This window comes from Dama dama, chromosome X (genome assembly GCF_033118175.1).
Source record: "Dama dama isolate Ldn47 chromosome X, ASM3311817v1, whole genome shotgun sequence".
NCBI classification, from domain to species: domain Eukaryota; kingdom Metazoa; phylum Chordata; class Mammalia; order Artiodactyla; family Cervidae; genus Dama; species Dama dama.
The window spans coordinates 30,772,264-30,793,061 of NC_083714.1; the positions used below are offsets into that span (position 1 = coordinate 30,772,264).

Genomic DNA, 20,798 nt, shown 5'->3' on the forward strand with positions numbered 1-20,798 from the left:
ATCATCTCGGTCACCTTCTTGCCTCCAGTTAAATATTTAGCTCCTCACAAAAGCATTGAGGTCCGGTTGCTGGGCCGTCTGGGACACAGGCACATGGGACCAGGACATAGAGTTGGCGATGCCTGAGGGCAAGTCTGACGCACAGCTGGGTGGGGTAGAGATTTGGTGGCAGTAGTCAGGGCTGGTGGGAGGAGGCGGCGGTGGCAGTAGCCAATCTCTCATCCACAGCACCGAAGCAGGACATGAAGCCTCAATTCCAAGAGTGTCAGACAATGTCGTGCTTGTGGAGCTCCTTCTTTAGGAAACGAAGTAGCCAGAAGTTGCCATCGAAGATAAGCAAGTGACATAGTTCATACATTACAGTGCTTGGACTGGATTCCAGAATGCAGAGTCCTCAAGCATGTGCATACCAATCTGCAAAGCAAGAACTTCAAAGAGACAGTCAGCAGAGGCATGCAGAGGGGAAGACACATACAAGGGGCGGCCCCTGGCAAGAAGCCTGGTGCAACGCAACAGAGAAACATTGAAGTGAAAACGAAAAAGAACAAACTTAGAACTCCCCTGGAACTGGAGATGGTGGCAGCCCCCGTGAGTCACCTCAGCCTCCTCCCCAGAGAAGGTCTCGAGTAATTCCAACTGTTGAGAATGAGGAAACGTTCATGAGCAGAGGTGACATCAAAATCTCGATCCCCGAAGTACTCAAACGGTGGCTAGGTGATGACTAGAAGATAAGTACCCGGCCCAAACAAGCTCTCTCATCTTCCTGTCAAGAAGACTGTGGATTCCGTGCTAGTGCGTGTCTTCCAGATCGCGACAGTCTCATGCGACTCTTGCCTCCCCATGGACTGTAGCCCACCAGCCTGCACTGTCCCTGGAATTATCCAGGCATGAACCCGGGAGTGGGTTACCATGTCATTCTCCAGGGGATCTTCCTGACCTAGGGATCAAACCCGTGTGTCCAGTAGCTCCTGTAGCACTGCGGTCAGATTTTTTATGGTCTGAGTCTTGGAAGGCCAAATTAATCGTCTCGGTCACCTTCTTGCCTCCAGTTAAATATTTAGCTCCTCAAAAAAGCATTGAGGTCCGGTTGCTGGGCCGTCTGTGGACGCATGTACATGGCACCAGGACATAGAGTTGGCGATGCCTGAGGGCAAGTCTGACGCAAGCTGGGTAGGGTAGAGAGTTGGTGGCAGTAGTCAGGGCTGGTGGGAGGAGGAGGCAGTGGCAGTAGCCAATCTCTCAACCACAGCATCGAAGCAGGACACGAAGCCTCAATTCCAGGAGGGTGAGACAGGGCCGTGCTTGTGGAGCTCCTTCTTTAGATAACAAAGGAGCTAGTAGTTGCCATCGAAGATAAGCAACTGCCATACTTCATACATTACAGTGCTTGGACTGCATTCCAGAAAGCAGAGTCCTCAAGCATGTGGGTACTAATCAGCAAAGCAAGAAGAACTTCAAAGAGCCAGTCAGCAGAGGCATGCAGAGGGGAAGACGCATGCGAGGGGCGGCCCCTGGCAAGAAGCCTGGTGCAATGCAACAGAGAAACATTGAAGCGAAAACGAAAAAGAACAAACGTAGAACTCCCCTGGAACTGGAGATGGTGGCTGCCCCTGTGAGTCACCTCAGCCTCCTCCCAAGAGACGGTCTAGGGTACATCCTACTCTTGAAAACGAGGACACAGTCACGAGCAGGACTGCCATCAAAGTCACAATCCCCGACAACTCAAACGGTGGCTAGGTGATGACTAAAACTTAATTACCCGGCCCAAACAAGCTCTCTCATCTTCCTGTCAAGAAGAATGTGGATTCCATGCTAGTGCGTGTCTTCCAGATCACGACAGTCTCATGCGACTCTTGCCTCCCCCTGGACTGTAGCCCACCAGCCTGCACTGTCCCTGGAATTATCCAGGCATGAACCCGGGAGTGGGTTACCGTGTCATTCTCCAGTGGATCTTCCTGACCTAGGGATCAAACCCATGTCTCCTGTAGCTCCTGTAGAACTGCGGTCAGATTTTTTATGGTCTGAGTCGTAGAAGGCCAAATTAATCGTCTCGGTCACCTTCTTGCCTCCAGTTAAATATTTAGCTCCTCAAAAAAGCATTGAGGTCAGGTTGCTGGGCCGTCTGCGGACGCAGGTGCATTGGGAACAGGACGTAGAGTTGGCGATGCCTGAAGGCAAGTCTGACACACAGCTGGGTGGGGTAGAGAGTTGGTGGCAGTAGTCAGGGTTGGTGGGAGGAGGCAGCGGTGGCAGTAGCCAATCTCTCATCCACAGCACCGAAGCAGGACCCGAAACCTCAATTCCTAGAGGGTGAGGCAGTGCCGTGCTTGTGGACCTCCTTTTCTAGGAAACGAAGTAGAACCTTTGTGGGGAGGAGCCAAGATGGTGCAGGAGTAGGACGGGCAGACCACTTTCTCTCCTACAAATTCATCGAAAGAATAACTGAACACAGAGAAAACTTCACTAAACAACTTCTGATCGCTAGCTTAGGTCATCAGGCGCCCAGAAAAGCAGCCCATTGTCTTCAAAAGGAGGTAGGACAAAATATAAAAGATAAAAAGTGAGACAAAAGAGCTAAGGATGGATATCCGTCCGGGAAGGGAGTCTTAGGCGGCACTGCTTGGGGTAGGGTCCGGGCCTGAGTGCCCTGAGGACTATCGGAGGGAGCTTCTGTGAGTTGCCAACCTGAACTGTGGGAGAGCAAAAGAGAGAGAGAAAACTAACCGGCCCAAACACACTGCTGGCCGTTCGCAGAACAAAGGAACCGAGAAAGTCCAGAGAAGAGCTCGCAGGCTGCGGACCGGCCCAGCCCCGCCAGAGGCAGGAGGCAGGGGGGAGGGGAAGGTCGCGGCGAGACACAGGGCGCAGGCACCCGACCGGCGCGGGTGGGGACTGGGGCTAGGGACGCGGAGGGTAGAAGGCGCACGCACCCGACTGGCGCCAGCAGAAACTGAGACTGGGTCCGCGGAAGGAAGTGGGCGCGCCACACCTGGGGAGAGTGCGCCCATCAAGCCCCTGGCTGCCTGGACCGCTCTGACGGGGAAGGCACAGAGAGCAGGCACAGCTGTTTGCTCCGCGCTTTTGTGGAACACCCGAGGGCTGGAACCGCGCGCAGTGCGGGGCGCGCTCCATATGGAGCGGCTGGGAGCCTGAGCAGCGCAGACGGAGAAAGCAGCACCAGCCCCTCCCTGCAGCGCCAGCCCCTCCCCGCAGCGCCAGCCCCTCCCTGCAGCGCCAGCCCCTCCCCGCACAGCGACGGAACTAGCTACCTGAATAAGAGTCCACCTCCGCCCGCCTGTGTCAGGGCAGAAATGAGGCTCTGAAGAGACTGGCAAACAGAAGCCAAATAAACAAAGGGAACCGCTTCAGAACGGACCGGTGCAACAGATTAAAATCCCTGTATAAAACACCGACTACACCGGAAGGGGCCTGTAGATATCGAGAAGTGTAAGCTGGCTCGAGGAGCTATCTGAAACTGAGCCGAACCCACACTGATGGCAACACCTCCAGAGAAATTCCTAGATGTATTTTTACCTTGTTTTTTAAATTTTTTATTTTTTCTTTTTTATTTTTTCTCTTTTATTTTCCTTTAAAATTCCCTATTACTCCCCCATTACTCCTTAACTTTCATTTGTATAGATTTTTACGATTTTTTTAATTAGGGAAAAAAATTTTTTTTTCTTTCTTTTTTTTTCTTTCCTTTTTCTCTTCTATTTTCTATTTTTCTCTTTCTCTTATTTCTTTTGAAGTCCTCTAGTACCCCTCTACTACTCCGTAATTTTCATTTTCAATACACTATAACCTTACAAAAAAAAAAAAGAAAAGAGAAGCCATATTTTTAAACCGAAATTCAGTTCCCATTTTTATTCAGGAGTGTGTTGATTATTCTCTCCCAATCTTGACTCTCTGTTTTCTACCTCAGAACACCTCTATTGCCTCCTTTCCCCTTCTCTTCCCAATCCAATTCTGTGAATCTTGGTCGGTGTCTGGGCTACGGAGAACACTCTGGGAACAGACAACTGCGTAGATCTGTCTCTCTCCTCTTGAGTCCCCCTTTTTCTCCTCCTGCTCATCTCTATCTCCCTCCTCCCTCTCCTCTTCTTCATGTAACTCTGTGAACCTCTCTGGGTGTCCCTAACGGGGGAGAATCTTTTTCCCATTAACCTAGAAGTTTTATTATCAGTGCTGTATAGTTGGGAGAAGTCCTGAGACTACAGGAAGAATAAAACTGAAATCCAGAGGCAGGAGACTTAAGCCCAAAACCTGAGAACACCAGAAAACTCCTGACTACATGGAACTTTAAGTAGTAAGTGACCGTCCAAAAGCCTCCATACCTACACTGAAACCAACCACCACCCAAGAGCCAATAAGTTTTAGAGCAAGACATACCACGCAAATTCTCCAGCAATGCAGGAACACAGCCCTGAACATCAACATACAGGCTGCCCAAGGTCACACCTAACACATAGACCCAACTCAAAACTAATTACTGGGCACTCCATTGCTCTCCAAAGAGAAGAAATCAAGTTCCATGCCCCAGAACACTGATGCAGGCTTCCCCAACCAGGAAACCTTGACAAGCCAATTGTCTAACCCCACCCATTGGGGGTAAATCCTCCACAATAAAAAGGAACCACAGACCTCCAGAATACAGAAAGCCCACTCCAGACACAGCAATCTAAACAAGATGAAAAGGCAAAGAAATATCCAACAGGTAAAGGAACATGAAAAATGCCCACCAAGTCAAACAACAGAGGAGGAGATAGGGAATCTACCTAAAAAAGAATTTAGAATAATGATAATAAAAATGATCCAAAGTCTTGAAAACAAAATGGAGTTACAGATAAATAGCCCGGAGACAAAGATTGAAAAGATGCAAGAAATGTTTAATAAAGACCCAGAAGAAATAAAAAAGAGTCAATTAAAAATGAATAATGCAATGAATGAGATCAAAAACACTTTGGAGGGAACGAAGAGTAGAATAACGGAGGCAGAAGATAGGATAAGTGAGGTAGAAGATAAAATGATGGAAATAAATGAAGCAGAGAGGAAAAAAGAAAAAAGGATCAAAAGAAATGAGGACAACCTCAGGGACCTCTGGGACAATGTGAAACGCCCCCAACATTCGAATCATAGGAGTCCCAGAAGAAGAAGACAAAAAGAAAGGCCATGAGAAAATACTCGAGGAGATAATAGCTTAAAACTTCTCTAAAATTGGGAAGGAAATAGCCACCCAAGTCCAAGAAACCCAGAGAGTCCCAAACAGGATAAACCCAAGGCGAAACACCCCAAGACACATATTAATCAAATTAACAAAGATCAAACACAAAGAACAAATATTACAAGCAGCAAGGAAGAAACAACAAATAACACACAAAGGGATTCCCATAAGGATAACAGCTGATCTATCAATAGAAACCCTCCAGGCCAGAAGGGAATGGCAGGACGTACTGAAAGTAATGAAAGAGAATAACCTACAACCCAGATTACTGTACCCAGCAAGGATCTCATTCAGATATGAAGGAGAATTCAAAAGCTTTACAGACAAGCAAAAGCTGAGAGAATTCAGCACCACCAAACCAGCTCTTCAACAAATGCTAAAGGATCTTATCTAGACAGGAAATGCAGAAAGACTGTATAAAGGTGAACCCAAAACAACAAAGTAAATGGCAACGGGACCACACCTATCAATAATTACCTTAAATGGAAATGGGTTGAATGCCCCAACCAAAAGACAAAGATTGGCTGAATGGATACAAAAACAAGACCCCTATATATGCTGTCTACAAGAGACCCACCTCAAAACAAGAGACACATACAGACTAAAAGTGAAGGGCTGGAAGAAAGTATTTCACGCAAACGGAGACCAAAAGAAAGCAGGAGTCGCAATACTCATATCAGATAAAATAGACTTTCAAATAAAGGAGGTGAAAAGAGACAAAGAAGGACACTACATAATGATCAAAGGATCAATCCAAGAAGAAGATATAACAATTATAAATATATATGCACCCAACATAGGAGCACCGCAATATGTACGGCAAACACTAACGAGTATGAAAGAGGAAATTAATAGTAACACAATAATAGTGGGAGACTTTAATACCCCACTCACAACAATGGATAGATCAACTAAACAGAAAATTAACAAGGAAACACAAACCTTAAATGACACAATGGACCAGCTAGACCTAATTGATATCTTATAGGACATTTCACCCCAAAACAATCAACTTCACCTTTTTCTCAAGTGCACACGGAACCTTCTCCAGAATAGATCAAATCCTGGGCCATAAATCTGGTCTTGGAAAATTCAAAAAAATTGAAATCCTTCCAGTCATCTTTTCTGACCACAGTGCAGTAAGATTAGATCTCAATTACAGGAAAAAAATTGTTAAAAATTCAAACATATGGAGGCTAAATAACACGCTTCTGAATAACCAACAAATCATAGAAGAAATCAAAAAAGAAATCAAAATATGTATAGAAATGAATGAAAATGAAAACACAACAACCCAAAACCTATGGGAGACTGTAAAAGCAGTGCTAAGGGGAAGGTTCATAGCATTACACGCTTACATCAAGAAACAAGAAAAAAACCAATTAAATAACCTAACTCTACACCTAAAGCAACTAGAGAAGGAAGAAATGAAGAACCCCAGGGTTAGCAGAAGGAAAGAAATCTTAAAAATCAGGGCAGAAATAAATGCAATAGAAACTAAAGAGACCATAGCAAAAATCAACAAAGCTAAAAGCTGGTTTTTTGAAAAAATAAACAAAACTGACAAACCATTAGCAAGACTCATTAAGAAACAAAGAGAGAAGAACCAAATCAACAAAATTAGAAATGAAAATGGAGAGATCACAACAGACAACACTGAAATACAAAGGATCATAAGAGACTACTACCAGCAGCTCTATGCCAATAGAATGGACAACTTGGATGAAATGGACAAATTCTTAGAAAAGTATAACTTTCCAAAACTGAACCAGGAAGAAACAGAAGATCTTACCAGACCCATCACAAGCAAGGAAATCGAAACTGTAATCAAAAATCTTCCAGCAAACAAAAGCCCAGGACCAGATGGCTTCACAGCTGAATTCTACCAAAAATTTAGAGAAGAGCTAACACCTATCTTACTCAAACTCTTCCAGAAAATTGCAGATGAAGGTAAGCTTCCAAACTCATTCTATGAGGCCACCATCACCCTAATTCCAAAACCAGACAAAGATTCCACAAAAAAAGAAAACTACAGGCCAATATCACTGATGAACATAGATGCAAAAATCCTTAACAAAATTCTAGCAAACAGAATCCAACAACATATTAAAAAAATCATACACCATGACCAAGTGGGCTTTATCCCAGGAATGCAAGGATTCTTTAATATCCACAAATCAATCAATGTAATACACCACAGTAACAAATTGAAAGATAAAAACCGTATGATTATCTCAATAGATGCAGAGACAGCCTTTGACAAAATTCAACACTCATTTATGATTAAACCTCTCCAGAAAGCAGGAATAGAATGAACATACCTCAACATAATAAAAGCTATATATGACAAACCCACAGCAAGTATCACCCTCAGTGGTGAAAAATTGAAAGCATTTCCCCTGAAATCAGGAACAAGACAAGGGTGCCCACTCTCACCACTACTATTCAACATAGTGTTGGAAGTTTTGGCCACAGCAATCAGAGCAGAAAAAGAAGTAAAAGGAATCCAGAGAGGAAAAGAAGAAGTGAAACTCTCACTGTTTGCAGATGACATGATCCTCTACATAGAAAACCCTAAAGACTCTTCCAGAAAATTACTAGAGCTAATCAATGAATATAGTAAAGTTGCAGGATATAAAATTAACACACAGAAATCCCTTGCATTCCTATATACTAACAATGAAAAAACAGAAAGAGAAATTAAGGAAACAATACCATTCACCACTGCAACAAAAAGAATAAGATACTTAGGTGTACATCTACCTAAAGAAACAAAAGACCTATACATAGAAAACTATAAAACACTGATGAAAGAAATCAAAGAGGACACAAACAGATGGAGAAACATACCGTGTTCATGGATTGGAAGAATCAATACTGTCAAAATGGCTATTCTACCCAGAGCAATCTATAGATTCAGTGCAATCCCTATCAAGCTACCAACGGTATTTTTCACAGAACTAGACCAAAGAATTTCACAATTTGTATGGAAATACAAAAAAACCTCGAATAGCCAAAGTAATCTTGAGAAAGAAGAATGGAACTGGAGGAATCAACCTGCCTGACTTCAGACTCTACTACAAAGCCACAGTCATCAAGACAGTATGGTAGTGGCACAAAGACAGAAATATAGATCAATGGAACAGAATAGAAAGCCCAGAGATAAATCCACGAACCTATGGACACCTTATCTTTGACAAAGGAGGCAAGGACATACAATGGAAAAAAAGACAACCTCTTCAACAAGTGGTGCTGGGAAAACTGGTCAACCACTTGTAAAAGAATGAAACTAGAACACTTTCTAACACCATACACAAAAATAAACTCAAACTGGATTAAAGATCTAAATGTAAGACCAGAAACTATAAAACTCCTAGAGGAGAACATAGGCAAAACACTCTGACACAAATCACAGCAAGATCCGCTATGACCCACCTCCCAGAATATTGCAAATAAAAGCAAAACTAAACCAATGGGACCTAAAGAAACTTAAAAGCTTTTGCACTACAAAGGAAACTATAAGTAAGGTGAAAAGACAGCCCTCAGATTGGGAGAAAATAATAGCAAATGAAGAAAGAGACAAAGGATTAATCTCAAAAATATACAAGCAACTCCTGCAGCTCAATTCCAGAAAAATAAAAGACCCAATCAAAACATGGGCCAAAGAACTAATCAGACATTTCTCCAAAGAAGACATACAGATGGCTAACACACACATGAAAAGATGCGCAACATCACTCATTCTCAGAGAAATGCAAATCAAAACCACAATGAGGTACCATTACACGCCAGCCAGGATGGCTGCTATCCAAAAGTCTACAAGCAATAAATGCTGGAGAGGGTGTGGAGAAAAGGGAACCCTCTTACACTGTTGGTGGCAATGCAAACTAGTACAGCCGCTATGGAAAACAGTGTGGAGAATTCTTAAAAAACTGGAAATAGAACTGCCATATGACCCAGCAATACCACTTCTGGGCATACACACTGAGGAAACCAGATCTGAAAGAGACACGTGCACCCCAATGTTCATCGCAGCACTGTTCATAATTGCCAGGACATGGAAGCAACCTAGATGCCCATCAGCAGACGAATGGATAAGGAAGCTGTGGTACATATACACCATGGAATATTACTCAGCCATTAAAAAGAATTCATTTGAATCAGTCCTAATGAGATGGATGAAACTGGAGCCCATTATATAGAGTGAAGTAAGCCAGAAAGATAAAGAACATTAAAGCATACTAACACATATATATGGAATTTAGAAAGATGGTAACGATAACCCTATATGCAAAACAGAAAAAGAGACACAGAAATACACAACAGACTTTTGAACTCTGTGGGGGAAGGTGAGGGTGGGATGTTTCAAAAGAACAGCATGTATACTATCTAAGGTGAAACAGATCACCAGCCCAGGTGGGATGCATGAGACAAGTGCTCGGGCCTGGGGCACTGGGAAGACCCAGAGGAATCGGGTGGAGAGGGAGGTGGGAGGGGGGGATCGGGATGGGGAATACGTGTAAATCCATGGCTGATTCATATCAATGTATGACAAAACCCACTGAAATGTTGTGAAGTAATTAGCCTCCAACTAATAAAAAAAAAAAAAAAAAGGAAACGAAGTAGCTAGAAGTTGCCATCGAAGATAAGCAAGTGCCATACTTCATACATTACAGGGCTTGGACTGGATTCCAGAAGGCAGAGTCCTGAAGCGTGTGGATGCCAATCTGCAAAGCAAAAACTTCAAAGAGCCAGTCAGCAGAGGCATGCAGAACGGAAGACGCATGCGGGGGGCGGCCCCTGGCAAGAAGCCTGGTGCAATGCAACAGAGAAACGTTGAAGCGAAAACGAAAAAGAACAAACTTAGAACTCCCCTGGAACTGGAGATAGTGGCTGTCCCAGAGAGTCACCTCAGCCTCCTCCCAAGAGACGGTCTCGGGTAGATCCTACTGTTGAAAACGAGGACAAAGTCATGAGCAGAACTGCCGACAAAGTCACGATCCCCAACAATTCAAACGGTGGCTAGGTGATGACTTGAACTTAATGACCCGGCCCAAACAAGCTCTCTCATCTTCCTTTGAAGAAGAATGTGGATTCCGTGCTAGTGCGTGTCTTCCAGATCGCGACAGTCTCATGCGACTCTTGCCTCCCCATGGACTGTAGCCCACCCGCCTGAACTGTCCGTGGAATTATTCAGGCATGAACCCGGGGCTGGTTTACCATGTCATTCTCCAGTGGATCTTCCTGACCGACCGAGGGATCGAACCCGTGTCTCCTTTAGCTCCTGTAGCACTGCGGTCAGATTTTTTATGGTCTGAGTCTTGGAAGGCCGAATTAATCATCTCGGTCACCTTCTTGCCTCCAGTTAACTATTTAGCTCCTCACAAAAGCATTGAGGTCCAGTTGCTGGGCCGTCTGGGACACAGGCACATGGGACCAGGACATAGAGTTGGCGATGCCTGAGGGCAAGTCTGACGCACAGCTGGGTGGGGTAGAGATTTGGTGGCAGTAGTCAGGGCTGGTGGGAGGAGGCAGCGGTGGCAGTAGCCAATCTCTCATCCACAGCACCGAAGCAGGACATGAAGCCTCAATTCCAAGAGTGTCAGACAATGTCGTGCTTGTGGAGCTCCTTCTTTAGGAAACGAAGTAGCCAGAAGTTGCCATCGAAGATAAGCAAGTGACATAGTTCATACATTACAGTGCTTGGACTGGATTCCAGAATGCAGAGTCCTCAAGCATGTGCATACCAATCTGCAAAGCAAGAACTTCAAAGAGACAGTCAGCAGAGGCATGCAGAGGGGAAGACACATACAAGGGGCGGCCCCTGGCAAGAAGCCTGGTGCAACGCAACAGAGAAACATTGAAGTGAAAACGAAAAAGAACAAACTTAGAACTCCCCTGGAACTGGAGATGGTGGCAGCCCCCGTGAATCACCTCAGCCTCCTCCCCAGAGAAGGTCTCGAGTAATTCCAACTGTTGAGAATGAGGAAACGTTCATGAGCAGAGGTGACATCAAAATCTCGATCCCCGAAGTACTCAAACGGTGGCTAGGTGATGACTAGAAGATAAGTACCCGGCCCAAACAAGCTCTCTCATCTTCCTGTCAAGAAGACTGTGGATTCCGTGCTAGTGCGTGTCTTCCAGATCGCGACAGTCTCATGCGACTCTTGCCTCCCCATGGACTGTAGCCCACCAGCCTGCACTGTCCCTGGAATTATCCAGGCATGAACCCGGGAGTGGGTTACCATGTCATTCTCCAGGGGATCTTCCTGACCTAGGGATCAAACCCGTGTGTCCAGTAGCTCCTGTAGCACTGCGGTCAGATTTTTTATGGTCTGAGTCTTGGAAGGCCAAATTAATCGTCTCGGTCACCTTCTTGCCTCCAGTTAAATATTTAGCTCCTCAAAAAAGCATTGAGGTCCGGTTGCTGGGCCGTCTGTGGACGCATGTACATGGCACCAGGACATAGAGTTGGCGATGCCTGAGGGCAAGTCTGACGCAAGCTGGGTAGGGTAGAGAGTTGGTGGCAGTAGTCAGGGCTGGTGGGAGGAGGAGGCAGTGGCAGTAGCCAATCTCTCAACCACAGCATCGAAGCAGGACACGAAGCCTCAATTCCAGGAGGGTGAGACAGGGCCGTGCTTGTGGAGCTCCTTCTTTAGATAACAAAGGAGCTAGTAGTTGCCATCGAAGATAAGCAACTGCCATACTTCATACATTACAGTGCTTGGACTGCATTCCAGAAAGCAGAGTCCTCAAGCATGTGGGTACTAATCAGCAAAGCAAGAAGAACTTCAAAGAGCCAGTCAGCAGAGGCATGCAGAGGGGAAGACGCATGCGAGGGGCGGCCCCTGGCAAGAAGCCTGGTGCAATGCAACAGAGAAACATTGAAGCGAAAACGAAAAAGAACAAACGTAGAACTCCCCTGGAACTGGAGATGGTGGCTGCCCCTGTGAGTCACCTCAGCCTCCTCCCAAGAGACGGTCTAGGGTACATCCTACTCTTGAAAACGAGGACACAGTCACGAGCAGGACTGCCATCAAAGTCACAATCCCCGACAACTCAAACGGTGGCTAGGTGATGACTAAAACTTAATTACCCGGCCCAAACAAGCTCTCTCATCTTCCTGTCAAGAAGAATGTGGATTCCGTGCTAGTGCGTGTCTTCCAGATCGCGACAGTCTCATGCGACTCTTGCCTCCCCATGGACTGTAGCCCACCAGCCTGCACTGTCCCTGGAATTATCCAGGCATGAACCCGGGAGTGGGTTACCGTGTCATTCTCCAGTGGATCTTCCTGACCTAGGGATCAAACCCATGTCTCCTGTAGCTCCTGTAGAACTGCGGTCAGATTTTTTATGGTCTGAGTCGTAGAAGGCCAAATTAATCGTCTCGGTCACCTTCTTGCCTCCAGTTAAATATTTAGCTCCTCAAAAAAGCATTGAGGTCCGGTTGCTGGGCCGTCTGCGGACGCAGGTGCATTGGGAACAGGACGTAGAGTTGGCGATGCCTGAAGGCAAGTCTGACACACAGCTGGGTGGGGTAGAGAGTTGGTGGCAGTAGTCAGGGTTGGTGGGAGGAGGCAGCGGTGGCAGTAGCCAATCTCTCATCCACAGCACCGAAGCAGGACCCGAAACCTCAATTCCTAGAGGGTGAGGCAGTGCCGTGCTTGTGGACCTCCTTTTCTAGGAAACGAAGTAGAACCTTTGTGGGGAGGAGCCAAGATGGTGCAGGAGTAGGACGGGCAGACCACTTTCTCTCCTACAAATTCATCGAAAGAATAACTGAACACAGAGAAAACTTCACTAAACAACTTCTGATCGCTAGCTTAGGTCATCAGGCGCCCAGAAAAGCAGCCCATTGTCTTCAAAAGGAGGTAGGACAAAATATAAAAGATAAAAAGTGAGACAAAAGAGCTAAGGATGGATATCCGTCCGGGAAGGGAGTCTTAGGCGGCACTGCTTGGGGTAGGGTCCGGGCCTGAGTGCCCTGAGGACTATCGGAGGGAGCTTCTGTGAGTTGCCAACCTGAACTGTGGGAGAGCAAAAGAGAGAGAGAAAACTAACCAGCACAAACACACTGCTGGCCGTTCGCAGAACAAAGGAACCGAGAAAGTCCAGAGAAGAGCTCGCAGGCTGCGGACCGGCCCAGCCCCGCCAGAGGCAGGAGGCAGGTGGGAGGGGAAGGTCGCGGCGAGACACAGGGCGCAGGCACCCGACCGGCGCGGGTGGGGACTGGGGCTAGGGACGCGGAGGGCAGAAGGCGCACGCACCCGACTGGCGCCAGCAGAAACTGAGACTGGGTCCGCGGAAGGAAGTGGGCGCGCCACACCTGGGGAGAGTGCGCCCATCAAGCCCCTGGCTGCCTGGACCGCTCTGACGGGGAAGGCACAGAGAGCAGGCACAGCTGTTTGCTCCGCGCTTTTGTGGAACACCCGAGGGCTGGAACCGCGCGCAGTGCGGGGCGCGCTCCATATGGAGCGGCTGGGAGCCTGAGCAGCGCAGACGGAGAAAGCAGCACGAGCCCCTCCCTGCAGTGCCAGCCCCTCCCCGCAGCGCCAGCCCCTCCCTGCAGCGCCAGCCCCTCCCTGCAGCGCCAGCCCCTCCCCGCACAGCGACGGAACTAGCTACCTGAATAAGAGTCCACCTCCGCCCGCCTGTGTCAGGGCAGAAATGAGGCTCTGAAGAGACTGGCAAACAGAAGCCAAATAAACAAAGGGAACCGCTTCAGAACGGACTGGTGCAACAGATTAAAATCCCTGTATAAAACACCGACTACACCGGAAGGGGCCTGTAGATATCGAGAAGTGTAAGCTGGCTCGAGGAGCTATCTGAAACTGAGCCGAACCCACACTGACGGCAACACCTCCAGAGAAATTCCTAGATGTATTTTTACCTTGTTTTTTAAATTTTTTATTTTTTCTTTTTTATTTTTTCTCTTTTATTTTCCTTTAAAATTCCCTATTACTCCCCCATTACTCCTTAACTTTCATTTGTATAGATTTTTACGATTTTTTTAATTAGGGAAAAAAATTTTTTTTCTTTCTTTTTTTTTCTTTCCTTTTTCTCTTCTATTTTCTATTTTTCTTTTTCTCTTATTTCTTTTGAAGTCCTCTAGTACCCCTCTACTACTCCTTAATTTTCATTTTCAATACACTATAACCTTACAAAAAAAAAAAAAAAGAAAAGAGAAGCCCTATTTTTAAACCGAAATTCAGTTCCCATTTTTATTCAGGAGTGTGTTGATTATTCTCTCCCAATCTTGACTCTCTGTTTTCTACCTCAGAACACCTCTATTGCCTCCTTTCCCCTTCTCTTCCCAATCCAATTCTGTGAATCTTGGTCGGTGTCTGGGCTACGGAGAACACTCTGGGAACAGACAACTGCGTAGATCTGTCTCTCTCCTCTTGAGTCCCCCTTTTTCTCCTCCTGCTCATCTCTATCTCCCTCCTCCCTCTCCTCTTCTTCATGTAACTCTGTGAACCTCTCTGGGTGTCCCTAACGGGGGAGAATCTTTTTCCCATTAACCTAGAAGTTTTATTATCAGTGCTGTATAGTTGGGAGAAGTCCTGAGACTACAGGAAGAATAAAACTGAAATCCAGAGGCAGGAGACTTAAGCCCAAAAACTGAGAACACCAGAAAACTCCTGACTACATGGAACTTTAAGTAGTAAGTGACCGTCCAAAAGCCTCCATACCTACACTGAAACCAACCACCACCCAAGAGCCAATAAGTTTTAGAGCAAGACATACCACGCAAATTCTCCAGCAATGCAGGAACACAGCCCTGAACGTCAACATACAGGCTGCCCAAGGTCACACCTAACACATAGACCCAACTCAAAACTCATTACTGGGCACTCCATTGCTCTCCAAAGAGAAGAAATCAAGTTCCATGCCCCAGAACACTGATGCAAGCTTCCCCAACCAGGAAACCTTGACAAGCCAATTGTCTAACCCCACCCATTGGGGGTAAATCCTCCACAATAAAAAGGAACCACAGACCTCCAGAATACAGAAAGCCCACTCCAGACACAGCAATCTAAACAAGATGAAAAGGCAAAGAAATATCCAACAGGTAAAGGAACATGAAAAATGCCCACCAAGTCAAACAACAGAGGAGGAGATAGGGAATCTACCTAAAAAAGAATTTAGAATAATGATGATAAAAATGATCCAAAGTCTTGAAAACAAAATGGAGTTACAGATAAATAGCCCGGAGACAAAGATTGAAAAGATGCAAGAAATGTTTAATAAAGACCCAGAAGAAATAAAAAAGAGTCAATTAAAAATGAATAATGCAATGAATGAGATCAAAAACACTTTGGAGGGAACGAAGAGTAGAATAACGGAGGCAGAAGATAGGATAAGTGAGGTAGAAGATAAAATGATGGAAATAAATGAAGCAGAGAGGAAAAAAGAAAAAAGGATCAAAAGAAATGAGGACAACCTCAGGGACCTCTGGGACAATGTGAAACGCCCCCAACATTCGAATCATAGGAGTCCCAGAAGAAGAAGACAAAAAGAAAGGCCATGAGAAAATACTCGAGGAGATAATAGCTTAAAACTTCTCTAAAATTGGGAAGGAAATAGCCACCCAAGTCCAAGAAACCCAGAGAGTCCCAAACAGGATAAACCCAAGGCGAAACACCCCAAGACACATATTAATCAAATTAACAAAGATCAAACACAAAGAACAAATATTACAAGCAGCAAGGAAGAAACAACAAATAACACACAAAGGGATTCCCGTAAGGATAACAGCTGATCTATCAATAGAAACCCTCCAGGCCAGAAGGGAATGGCAGGACGTACTGAAAGTAATGAAAGAGAATAACCTACAACCCAGATTACTGTACCCAGCAAGGATCTCATTCAGATATGAAGGAGAATTCAAAAGCTTTACAGACAAGCAAAAGCTGAGAGAATTCAGCACCACCAAACCAGCTCTTCAACAAATGCTAAAGGATCTTATCTAGACAGGAAATGCAGAAAGACTGTATAAAGGTGAACCCAAAACAACAAAGTAAATGGCAACGGGACCACACCTATCAATAATTACCTTAAATGGAAATGGGTTGAATGCCCCAACCAAAAGACAAAGATTGGCTGAATGGATACAAAAACAAGACCCCTATATATGCTGTCTACAAGAGACCCACCTCAAAACAAGAGACACATACAGACTAAAAGTGAAGGGCTGGAAGAAAGTATTTCACGCAAACGGAGACCAAAAGAAAGCAGGAGTCGCAATACTCATATCAGATAAAATAGACTTTCAAATAAAGGAGGTGAAAAGAGACAAAGAAGGACACTACATAATGATCAAAGGATCAATCCAAGAAGAAGATATAACAATTATAAATATATATGCACCCAACATAGGAGCACCGCAATATGTACGGCAAACACTAACGAGTATGAAAGAGGAAATTAATAGTAACACAATAATAGTGGGAGACTTTAATACCCCACTCACAACAATGGATAGATCAACTAAACAGAAAATTAACAAGGAAACACAAACCTTAAATGACACAATGGACCAGCTAGACCTAATTGATATCTTATAGGACATTTCACCCCAAAACAATCAACTTCACCTTTTTCTCAAGTGCACACGGAACCTTCTCCAGAATAGATCACATCCTGGGCCATAAATCTGGTCTTGGAAAATTCAAAAAAATTGAAATCCTTCCAGTCATCTTTTCTGACCACAGTGCAGTAAGATTAGATCTCAATTACAGGAAAAAAATTGTTAAAAATTCAAACATATGGAGGCTAAATAACATGCTTCTGAATAACCAACAAATCATAGAAGAAATCAAAATATGTATAGAAATGAATGAAAATGAAAACACAACAACCCAAAACCTATGGGAGACTGTAAAAGCAGTGCTAAGGGGAAGGTTCATAGCATTACACGCTTACATCAAGAAACAAGAAAAAAGCCAAATAAATAACCTAACTCTACACCGAAAGCAACTAGAGAAGGAAGAAATGAAGAACCCCAGGGTTAGCAGAAGGAAAGAAATCTTAAAAATCAGGGCAGAAATAAATGCAATAGAAACTAAAGAGACCATAGCAAAAATCAACAAAGCTAAAAGCTGGTTTTTTGAAAAAATAAACAAAACTGACAAACCATTAGCAAGACTCATTAAGAAACAAAGAGAGAAGAACCAAATCAACAAAATTAGAAATGAAAATGGAGAGATCACAACAGACAACACTGAAATACAAAGGATCATAAGAGACTACTACCAGCAGCTCTATGCCAATAGAATGGACAACTTGGATGAAATGGACAAATTCTTAGAAAAGTATAACTTTCCAAAACTGAACCAGGAAGAAACAGAAGATCTTACCAGACCCATCACAAGCAAGGAAATCGAAACTGTAATCAAAAATCTTCCAGCAAACAAAAGCCCAGGACCAGATGGCTTCACAGCTGAATTCTACCAAAAATTTAGAGAAGAGCTAACACCTATCTTACTCAAACTCTTCCAGAAAATTGCAGATGAAGGTAAGCTTCCAAACTCATTCTATGAGGCCACCATCACCCTAATTCCAAAACCAGACAAAGATTCCACAAAAAAAGAAAACTACAGGCCAATATCACTGATGAACATAGATGCAAAAATCCTTAACAAAATTCTAGCAAACAGAATCCAACAACATATTAAAAAAATCATACACCATGACCAAGTGGGCTTTATCCCAGGAATGCAAGGATTCTTTAATATCCACAAATCAATCAATGTAATACACCACAGTAACAAATTGAAAGATAAAAACCGTATGATTATCTCAATAGATGCAGAGACAGCCTTTGACAAAATTCAACACTCATTTATGATTAAACCTCTCCAGAAAGCAGGAATAGAATGAACATACCTCAACATAATAAAAGCTATATATGACAAACCCACAGCAAGTATCACCCTCAGTGGTGAAAAATTGAAAGCATTTCCCCTGAAATCAGGAACAAGACAAGGGTGCCCACTCTCACCACTACTATTCAACATAGTGTTGGAAGTTTTGGCCACAGCAATCAGAGCAGAAAAAGAAGTAAAAGGAATCCAGAGAGGAAAAGAAGAAGTGAAACTCTCACTGTTTGCAGATGACATGATCCTCTACATAGAAAACCCTAAAGACTCTTCCAGAAAATTACTAGAGCTAATCAATGAATATAGTAAAGTTGCAGGATATAAAATTAACACACAGAAATCCCTTGCATTCCTATATACTAACAATGAAAAAACAGAAAGAGAAATTAAGGAAACAATACCATTCACCACTGCAACAAAAAGAATAAGATACTTAGGAGTACATCTACCTAAAGAAACAAAAGACCTATACATAGAAAGCTATAAAACACTGATGAAAGAAATCAAAGAGGACACAAACAGATGGAGAAACATACCGTGTTCATGGATTGGAAGAATCAATACTGTCAAAATGGCTATTCTACCCAGAGCAATCTATAGATTCAGTGCAATCCCTATCAAGCTACCAACGGTATTTTTCACAGAACTAGACCAAAGAATTTCACAATTTGTATGGAAATACAAAAAAACCTCGAATAGCCAAAGTAATCTTGAGAAAGAAGAATGGAACTGGAGGAATCAACCTGCCTGACTTCAGACTCTACTACAAAGCCACAGTCATCAAGACAGTATGGTAGTGGCACAAAGACAGAAATATAGATCAATGGAACAGAATAGAAAGCCCAGAGATAAATCCACGAACCTATGGACACCTTATCTTTGACAAAGGAGGCAAGGACATACAATGGAAAAAAAGACAACCTCTTCAACAAGTGGTGCTGGGAAAACTGGTCAACCACTTGTAAAAGAATGAAACTAGAACACTTTCTAACACCATACACAAAAATAAACTCAAACTGGATTAAAGATCTAAATGTAAGACCAGAAACTATAAAACTCCTAGAGGAGAACATAGGCAAAACACTCTCTGACACAAATCACAGCAAGATCCGCTATGACCCACCTCCCAGAATATTGCAAATAAAAGCAAAACTAAACCAATGGGACCTAAAGAAACTTAAAAGCTTTTGCACTACAAAGGAAACTATAAGTAAGGTGAAAAGACAGCCCTCAGATTGGGAGAAAATAATAGCAAATGAAGAAAGAGACAAAGGATTAATCTCAAAAATATACAAGCAACTCCTGCAGCTCAATTCCAGAAAAATAAAAGACCCAATCAAAACATGGGCCAAAGAACTAATCAGACATTTCTCCAAAGAAGACATACAGATGGCTAACACACACATGAAAAGATGCGCAACATCACTCATTCTCAGAGAAATGCAAATCAAAACCACAATGAGGTACCATTACACGCCAGCCAGGATGGCTGCTATCCAAAAGTCTACAAGCAATAAATGCTGGAGAGGGTGTGGAGAAAAGGGAACCCTCTTACACTGTTGGTGGCAATGCAAACTAGTACAGCCGCTATGGAAAACAGTGTGGAGAATTCTTAAAAAACTGGAAATAGAACTGCCATATGACCCAGCAATACCACTTCTGGGCATACACACTGAGGAAACCAGATCTGAAAGAGACACGTGCACCCCAATGTTCATCGCAGCACTGTTCATAATTGCCAGGACATGGAAGCAACCTAGATGCCCATCAGCAGACGAATGGATAAGGAAGCTGTGGTACATATACACCATGGAATATTACTCAGCCATTAAAAAGAATTCATTTGAATCAGTCCTAATGAGATGGATGAAACTGGAGCCCATTATATAGAGTGAAGTAAGCCAGAAAGATAAAGAACATTAAAGCATACTAACACATATATATGGAATTTAGAAAGATGGTAACGATAACCCTATATGCAAAACAGAAAAAGAGACACAGAAATACACAACAGACTTTTGAACTCTGTGGGGGAAGGTGAGGGTGGGATGTTTCAAAAGAACAGCATGTATACTATCTAAGGTGAAACAGATCACCAGCCCAGGTGGGATGCATGAGACAAGTGCTCGGGCCTGGGGCACTGGGAAGACCCAGAGGAATCGGGTGGAGAGGGAGGTGGGAGGGGGGGATCGGGATGGGGAATACGTGTAAATCCATGGCTGATTCATATCAATGTATGACAAAACCCACTGAAATGTTGTGAAGTAATTAGCCTCCAACTAATAAAAAAAAAAAAAAAAAGGAAACGAAGTAGCTAGAAGTTGCCATCGAAGATAAGCAAGTGTCATACTTCATACATTACAGGGCTTGGACTGGATTCCAGAAGGCAGAGTCCTGAAGCGTGTGGATGCCAATCTGCAAAGCAAAAACTTCAAAGAGCCAGTCAGCAGAGGCATGCAGAACGGAAGACGCATGCGGGGGGCGGCCCCTGGCAAGAAGCCTGGTGCAATGCAACAGAGAAACGTTGAAGCGAAAACGAAAAAGAACAAACTTAGAACTCCCCTGGAACTGGAGATAGTGGCTGTCCCAGAGAGTCACCTCAGCCTCCTCCCAAGAGACGGTCTCGGGTAGATCCTACTGTTGAAAACGAGGACAAAGTCATGAGCAGAACTGCCGACAAAGTCACGATCCCCAAC

The 20,798-nt window shown here is 44.2% G+C and overlaps 2 pseudogenes; both read left to right on the plus strand.

Annotated features, from left to right (window-relative positions):
- Window positions 1-1,140: 1,140 nt before the first annotated feature.
- LOC133052593 (mortality factor 4-like protein 1) lies at window positions 1,141-10,164 on the plus strand (annotated as a pseudogene).
- Window positions 10,165-10,264: 100 nt separating this feature from the next.
- LOC133052594 (mortality factor 4-like protein 1) lies at window positions 10,265-20,733 on the plus strand (annotated as a pseudogene).
- Window positions 20,734-20,798: the final 65 nt, after the last annotated feature.